General features: G+C 38.2%; 1 pseudogene; it reads left to right on the top strand.

The window, feature by feature from the left end:
• Positions 1 to 572: 572 nt before the first annotated feature.
• LOC122732238 overlaps positions 573 to 8,247 on the top strand; it is a 29,539-nt pseudogene continuing 21,864 nt past the window's right edge.

Here is an 8,247-nt window from a genome sequence, read left to right as displayed (position 1 = left end):
TAACCCTGTTTACCTCAGCTTCTCAATTGTAAAATGAGCTGAAGAAAGAAATGACAAATCTCTCCAATATCTTTGCCTAGAGAATCCCACACAAGTCCACGTAGAATCAGATTTGACTGAAACAATTGAACAACAACAACAAAAAAAAACAGAAACAAAAACAAACAAAAAAAAGGTAGGGATAGCTAGACTATGTGACTCACAGGACCATTATGGGAATCAAATAAGGTAATGCATGAAAAGTGCTTTGTAAACCTTAAAGCTCTATATAAATTTCAGATGTCATTATCAGATCTATGGCCTCATTTATTAGTTGGATAAATGGGATCCCCAGGTTGGAGGTGAACCAAAAAATAACCTGCCCCACATTCTTTTTGGTGGGATGGGCCATTTATTGGGCAGAGGAGACATACAGGGATATGTGGTTACTTCTGCCATGAAGTCAATAACCCCTGGGTCCAAAGACCCCCAAACTTTGGATACGCTGAAGCATTATGTGTTGAGACTTTTAAAAATTGGGAGTGCCTAGGCACTATCTGAGATAAACAACTCTTAGCCAACATCCCCTTAGCATGAACAAAAGTGCAAGCTTTAAAAAACACAAATACACCAGCACAGAGCAACTGCCTGCTCATGAATCACAATGTAGGTAAACATGCAAGCTTGATTGTTCACCATAGTGAAGTCCTTCCACATCACCTGAGATGTGTAAAAAACAGAAAACAGTCACTACAGGGAAACAAACCACAAGACGAGCAAACAAAGGCAGTTTATTTTGAATAGAGACCTCCTGGGGATGCTGGGCTCTTTGGATTACCAGGCCCCTCACACACAATCTGTTGTGTCTCAAAGGGACTTTCAGCCAAGCAGTATCCAAAATAAACACCTCATTGCTTTGAGAAGGAAGGTCATCTTAGGTTGCTTCCTTAAAACCATTGAACTTGAGACATTACCTTGTCTGCACCAATAGTTCCAAGGAAGCTGATCAAGTAAGAATAGTGTTGGGACAGTAGCTTATTAGGGAAAGAAAGGATTAAGTATTTTTAAGCACCTACTATGTGCCAGGCACTGTGATAAATTATTACTTCATTTGATTGAGGCAACTAGTGGGTGCCACAATGCACAGAATGCTGTGCTTTGGATTTGAGAAGATCTCAGTTCAAATCCAACGTCAGACACTCACTGGCTTTGTGACCCCGGGCAAGTCATTTAACCTCAGTCAGCCTCAGTCTCCTCACCTATAAAATGGAGAAAATAATAGTAAATATCTGTTAAGGTTGTTGTGAGACTCAAATGAGGTAATGAAATTAAATGTGATTCTTACTCAGGCAGTTCATCTCCTTGAACAGATAGGAGTGAGGTGGAGGGAAATCTCCTTTGTTCTTCTGAGTCAATAACCAGATTCCATTTCGGTTTCAAAACTACTCTTGCCATTGTCACAGAAGCGGGTAGCAGATTTAGTTGGAGTTCCAGAGTTGAGAAAAATAAGGATCATTTGTCTTAGAGGCCAACTCTCTATATACAAGAAGGTATTAATTAATGGAAAGAAAGGGTTGATGGGAGAGAGCAGACTCATGCCACATTCGGCATGTGTCAGTAATTATCTGTTAGCATCTGACCTTCTCTTCCATACCTTGCTCCTATTATCTCCATCTGTAAGTCAAGTCATCAAGCAATTATTAAGCATCTACTATGTTCTGGGCACTGTGGGATACAAAGAAAATCAAAACAACCTGTTCTCTAGGAGTTTACAATCTAAAAGGAAGCTGAAAAGGGATGGGTATAGGGCATGAGAGAAAGTACATTGCTGGTCTGGGCACTTTCCTTAAATGGATGTTCTTGGTGAAACTTTCCAATTTCTGCACTCCAATCAGAGGGAGAAAGGGGCTTCGGGGGCAGAGGATCCTGACAAGGTGTGAGTTCCAAGGTTGAAGTGATCTTTGGGGGATGAGGAGGATGGAGAAGTCCAGAGGAGGGTGGCCTGGTGTGAAATGAGCCTCTCAGAGCCTCTGGCTTCTCTTATTCAAATAGAAATCATTGTTTGTTATACCACCTACCTCATAGGTCTTCTGTGAGGAAAGAATTTTTCACTCTTAAAGTACTGTATGTATCATCATAAACATCACAAGTTTTGTGATCATGTACAAATCACTCACCTACTCTGAGCTTCCAATTTCTCATCTGTAAAATTCTTACTTCAACTTCATTCAATAAGCATTTATTAAGCACCAACTATATACCAGACATTATGCCAAGTGCTGGGGGTACAAAGAAAGGTTAAAAAACAGTTTCTATTCTCAAGGAGCTCCCAGTCTAATAGGAAAACAACATGCAAACCACTATATACAAACAAGATGTAGACAGGATAAATTAGAGACAATTTTAGAGGGAAGCTACTAAGATTAAGAACAAGTAAAAGGGGCTTCTTGGAGAAGGTGGAACTTTAGCTGAGATTTAAAAGAAAGCAGGTAAACCAGGAGGCAGAGATGAGGAGAGAACATTCTGAGCATGGGTGGGGCAGCCAGTGAAAATGCCCAGAGCTAGAACCTTGAAATGCAATATAATCACTAGTGATTATATCTTAAATATAAATGCCTTGGAAACAACTAGACAAGGGAACAGGAAGAAGTCAAGCCTGGAAATGCTATATTGGATGTCATTGATTTGAACCTTCAATGATCTTTTACTGCCACTGAGGCCACCATCCCCAGTCACGTCTGGAAACCATTAGAAATCCCGGTTATATTTTTCAAAGGAAAACCATTTTGGAGGTTTATTAGCCATATTTTCAGAAGACTGTATGAGTAGAATATGGCTTCCTTGGCTTTTTTCTTATGTGAGTGAGTGAGAGGGTGAGTGTGTGTGTGTGTGTGTGTGTGTGTGTGTATTCTTATAATTTTCCAAATAATAGCAAAATATTTGAAACCATGCAAATGTTCACCTATTGTTTATCATTGATGCACTTTAAAATTATTTTTCTCTTTTGAAACCCAGTTTTAATGTTATATTCATATATCATTATACTAATGCCTTGTGTTTGAATATTTTTAATACCAAATTTTGGGTATAAATATGATTATGCTTTCAGCCAAAGCATAAAGATAAATTAGATTCTTATCTAAGTCTTGAATTGCTTCCAATATTTGAGAGGCTTTAAACTGAAAATTCCACTATATTTCTTCATGCAAAAATAAGTTATGGAAATGGTAGATCTGATTGGATCCTGAATATTTGACTTATGTTTGTCTCTCTTCTTTTTCAGGAAGTGAAGCTAATTGAGACAATTTGGGAGGTTTTCTTCTCTAGTCACTTGTGTAGCTAAAAGTTTTTTTTTCACTCCATTTTTTACTTTTTGTGTGTAAGACAGTTGCCTTCCTCACTGGGAAAATCAGCTGCAAGTTCAGTATGAGTCAACAGTGTGACATTAAAACCAAAAAAAGTGTATGTGATGATAGGATAGATGAAGAGAAATAGAGCAGTGAACTAATGGAATTGATGGTTTTTGTTGTAGTCTGCCCTGGTCAAAACCACATTGAAAATTTGGAGAATATAGAGAACCAGACCCAGTTTTGATCCGAGAAATCCAAGAGAAAAAAACAAAACAAAACACCAAAGTAAGACATATATCAAGTCCATTTCAGCATCCAAAGACAGACTAGATCAGCATAAAGAGAGATCTGTGAATCTTGAGGACAGGATCTGGCAAGGGGCATGCTACAAGGAACATTCCAGGACATAGAGATCTGAAATAGGACCAAGGCTATGCACTAGGGCAAGAAGGAATCCCAGACCTGTGCAGTAGGGCCCTGAAGTAGGAATAGGTGGCAATTTCCAGTGCAGTTATTTAATATCTAGTTCTGGGTCACTAATGTAGGGTAGAGGAGGGGACCTGCACCTAGGTTCCTAAATGTAGGAGCAAGGATTAAGTTCAGAAGCAAATGGTAGCCCTGTGGTTTTGAGCCTGGGAACAGAACTGTATCTCAGTTCAGCCTACAGCCCAGTCTGGAGCCTGCAGAAGAATACCAGAGCACAAATCCCAGACCAAAGGGGAGTCCACAGTTCTGTCACTTTAAACCAACAGAGATTTGAGGGACTGAGTCCAGCAACAGTCTACTGGAACTTCCAATGAAGGGTAAGCCAACAAGAGTGGGTTGCAGAGACCCAAATACAGGTCAAGAACTTGCCAAGCTCAGACCAGATGGTGAGAGATCAGTCTTTGTCCTGGATCAAAGTAGACTGAAATCTTACAGATTACCAGCCTGAGCTGTCATTGAGATCCTGGAATAACACAATCCTCAATGCCCCAGGAAAGCAGAAGAAGGACCCAAGAAGACAAAAGATCAGACCAGACATCCCCCTGCTCCCCAAAGTGCACAAAACACAGTCTTAACATAATGTCCAAAACCTGAAAGTAGACTAGAAGAATGAACAAACAACAAAGAAAAGGATCCCCCCACAAAATTTTATTATGATGAAAGGGATACTCGAGACACAAGTCCAAAAGAAAATGATTCTACAACATCTACAAAACAAAGCCTAAAAGAAAAATACATCTTTCAATGAATTTAAATAGAAATCCTAGAAGAAATGAAACATGATTTTTTTAAAGAGCTAAAAATGATTTTTAAAAATCAAGAAATCATGAAAGCACTAGAGTAAAAGGGGGCAAAAAAAGAAATGAGACCTGTGCAAGAAAGATGTGGAAAGAGAATTAATGGCTTTGAACAAATTTTTAAGAAACAAATCACTGAAAATTATAATGGAAAAAATAGAAGATATTAACTTCATTAAACAACAATAAATATTAAATCAAAGTTTAAAAAAACCTGAAAAATAAAAGGAAATGTAAAGTATCTCAGAGCAAAAACTGACCTGGAAAACAGATAAAGGGGAGATATTTTAAGAATCACTGGACCAATTCAAAGCTGTGACTAAAAAAAGAAGAATTTGGAATACTATTGTGCTGTAAGAAAAAATGAAGGTGCTGATTTCTGAGAAAATTAAGATTTGTATGAACTGATGCAGACCCAGAAGAACAACTATTGCTATTATTAAATTATTATTGCTTTACAACAATATTGTAAAGACAAACAATTCTGAAATACTAAGAAACTCTTATCAATGCAATTATCAATTGTGATTCCAGAGGACTCATGATGAAACATTATATTCATATCCTAATAGCCACTTGATAGATTTAGAATGTAGATTAAAACATCTTTTTATTTAACTTGGGCAATGTGGGAATACATTTTGTTTGACCAGATAAAACCTCTATTTTATTGCTCTCTCAATAGTTGGGGGGGGGGGGAGGAGAAGTAGGAGGAAGAGAAGGTAAATTATTTTTTCCATAAGAATGGTGCACAGGAGGGGCAGCTAGGTGGTGCAGTAGTTAGAGTGCTGGCCCTAGAATTGGGAGGACCTGCATTTGGATCCGGCCTCAGACACTTAACACTTGCTGGCTGTGTGGCCCTGGGCAAGTCACTTAACCCCAATTGCCCAGAAAAAAAAAAGAATGGTGCACAGGAGATTCTGTGGTAAGAGACAAATTGTGATGGAAAAGGACCTGAGTAAAGCAACTTCATAAGATTCATTCCAGCTATGTAAGAAAAGCATCTAACACCAAATGGCTCAGCCATGAATTTTTACCCTCTTTATCCGAAACACTGGGTTTCCCCTTTCATAAAATGGTAACATAGATCACTAAATTCTACCCAACTTTTACAATTACCAGGATAAATAAGTCAGTGCCTCTAAATTTCTCAGTTTTCTTTGATGACAGTTTAGTTACATTTGCAATATGTCATGTTAATATAATTTAAACACACACACATGCACACTGTGATTAGAATAGTAATCTATCATTTTTTTTTAATTTTAGGGAAGAAAGATCCAGACAAGCTATCCTGAATTCCTCTGTCTCCAATTCTGACTTTCTGACCTTAGCAGCCATAACTCTTCTCCTCCCTTTTGTGAGTTGTCTTCCCCAAAAGAGTATAATCTTCTTGAGACTAGGAACTATCTTTCTTTTTGCTTGTATTTGTATCCCCAATGCTTAGTACAGGGTCTGGCAGATAGTAGGCACTTATTAAATGCTTGTTATCTTGACTTTTTGCCAGTGAATTTATAGTAAGGATAAATATTACCAAGAGACTGTTTATTATTGCTATAGATGACACAACTTGAACAAAACCTAGAGATTTCTGTGACAGGAATTCAGCTGCATGCCTGTATGCCTCAAAGGAGTCCACGGTAGAAAGGGTTCTGCAAATGAAAAACAAAATCATCTATTTTAAAAGAAAACAGAGTAATGCCACAAGTTAAAATTTTACAGTGGGTGTCTTTTTGCATCTGTATCAGCCATGAGGCAGCAACTGAGAAGGCATATGGCCCATTATATATAATGAGGTACCAACAGCAAGGACAATCCCAGGAAATGATAGAATTCACTTTGGTGCAGTGAATGGAGCACAGGGTCCCTACTCAGAAAGACCCATTTTGCTGAATTCAAATCCAGCCTCAGACACTTCCTAGCTGTATGACCCTGGGCAAGTCACTTCACCCTGTTTAGCTCAGTTTCCTCATCTGTAAAATGAGCTGGAGAAGAAAATGGCAAACACTTCAGTATCTCTACCAAGAAAACTCCAAATGGGGTCATAACAAATCAGACACAACTAATCAACTAAAAGAAGTAGGTTAAGACAATATACTTCCCAACAGATCACATGTTACTTTGTAGGTGGTAAAGTAATGAAAAAGATTGAAAATTATCTTGTTACTTAAAAAAAAGGCAACGTGGGAAATCTTGGCAATTATTTCAATGTCACTGTCTTTTTGCAAATCTTATTGTTTAATCATGTCTAACTCTTAGTGACTATGGATGTTTGTTTCTTAAGACTAAGGCAATTGCCACCAGATTTTTATTCCATGGAAACATACTTGATTTTATTTTTTATTTATTTTTGGTGGGGCAATGGGGATATGTGACTTGCCCAGGGTCACATAGCTAGTAAGTGTCAAGTGTCTGAGGTTGGATTTGAACTCTGGTCCTCCTGAGTTCAAGACTGTTGCTTTATCCACTGTGCCACCTAGCTGCCCCCAACATACTTGATTTTCATGCCTCAGCATTATCTGAACGAATTTTCAGAAGAATCACACATAAATGTATGAATAAAAGAATGTGTTACCCAAGTAAAGCCAAATTTTATATTAGACTTTCCATTCCCCCACCAGCGCGAGTAATCAAGACTCTGCAACAACGTATTTCCTTTATTTTATGGGGTTTTCTTGACAAAGAAATTGGAGTGGTTTGCCATTTTCTGCTCCAGTGAATTAAGGCAAACAGAGGTTAAGTGATTTGTCCAAGGTCACATAGCTAATAAATATCTGAGACCAGCTTTGAACTCAGGTCTTCCTGACTCCAGGTCCAGTGCTCTATCCACTGAGTCACTTAGCTGCCTCTCTTTGCAAATCTATAAGCACATAATGTGTATCATGTTCTCCCAGGGAAGAAGGACCTGGAGAACTTATTAGCTACAGGAAGGTGAGTTTTATAACCAGTGACTAGATTTCTATAGTCCAGCAACTTTAAGAAAAATGGAGGGGGGGGACTCAGTTCCCTTAAAACTCTGTGCTTGACTATTACAAAAAGGCATTTGACTCAGAGCAAGCAATGGTAGTGGAGTAAATCCAGACTTTGTTGACATACTATGGGAGACAGGTTCTTGGTGCAGATTGAGTGCCATCAGAAGAAGTCCTGTTGGCAGAACTTTGCCAGGACAACATCCATTATTCCAATGCTTTGTTTGGTAATATGGAATCAAGACTGATGGCATGCACCTTATCTATTTGTCTTCTGTAGATGGCTGACTCTTACTGAAAAGACACCTGGAGCATGAGGAGAAACTACAACAGCTACATACAATCTCAAATAGTTCTGATAGTAGCTCACCTATGCTTAGTACTTCGAAGATTTCCAAATTTCTCTCTCAGAACAATTTTGACTGGCCTAAAAATAAATCTTAACAAAACAAAGTGGATTAACTGTGGTGTTCTTGGACTATTGGAAATTGAGGGAATAGTTGCCAATATATACCCCAGATGACAAATTTCATCAGGTTAATAACAACAAGTAAGGACATTGGTCTGGATTAATTTCTAATCAAAAAGGAGGAGATAATGGTAATAGCTACCAATAATAACTACCAATATCACTTTAAGCTCAGCAAAGCACTTTGTAAATATTAT

This window comes from Dromiciops gliroides, chromosome 6 (genome assembly GCF_019393635.1).
Source record: "Dromiciops gliroides isolate mDroGli1 chromosome 6, mDroGli1.pri, whole genome shotgun sequence".
Lineage (NCBI taxonomy): Eukaryota > Metazoa > Chordata > Mammalia > Microbiotheria > Microbiotheriidae > Dromiciops > Dromiciops gliroides.
Note: the sequence above shows the minus strand (reverse complement) of the source record. Positions and strands in the feature narration are given on the sequence as shown.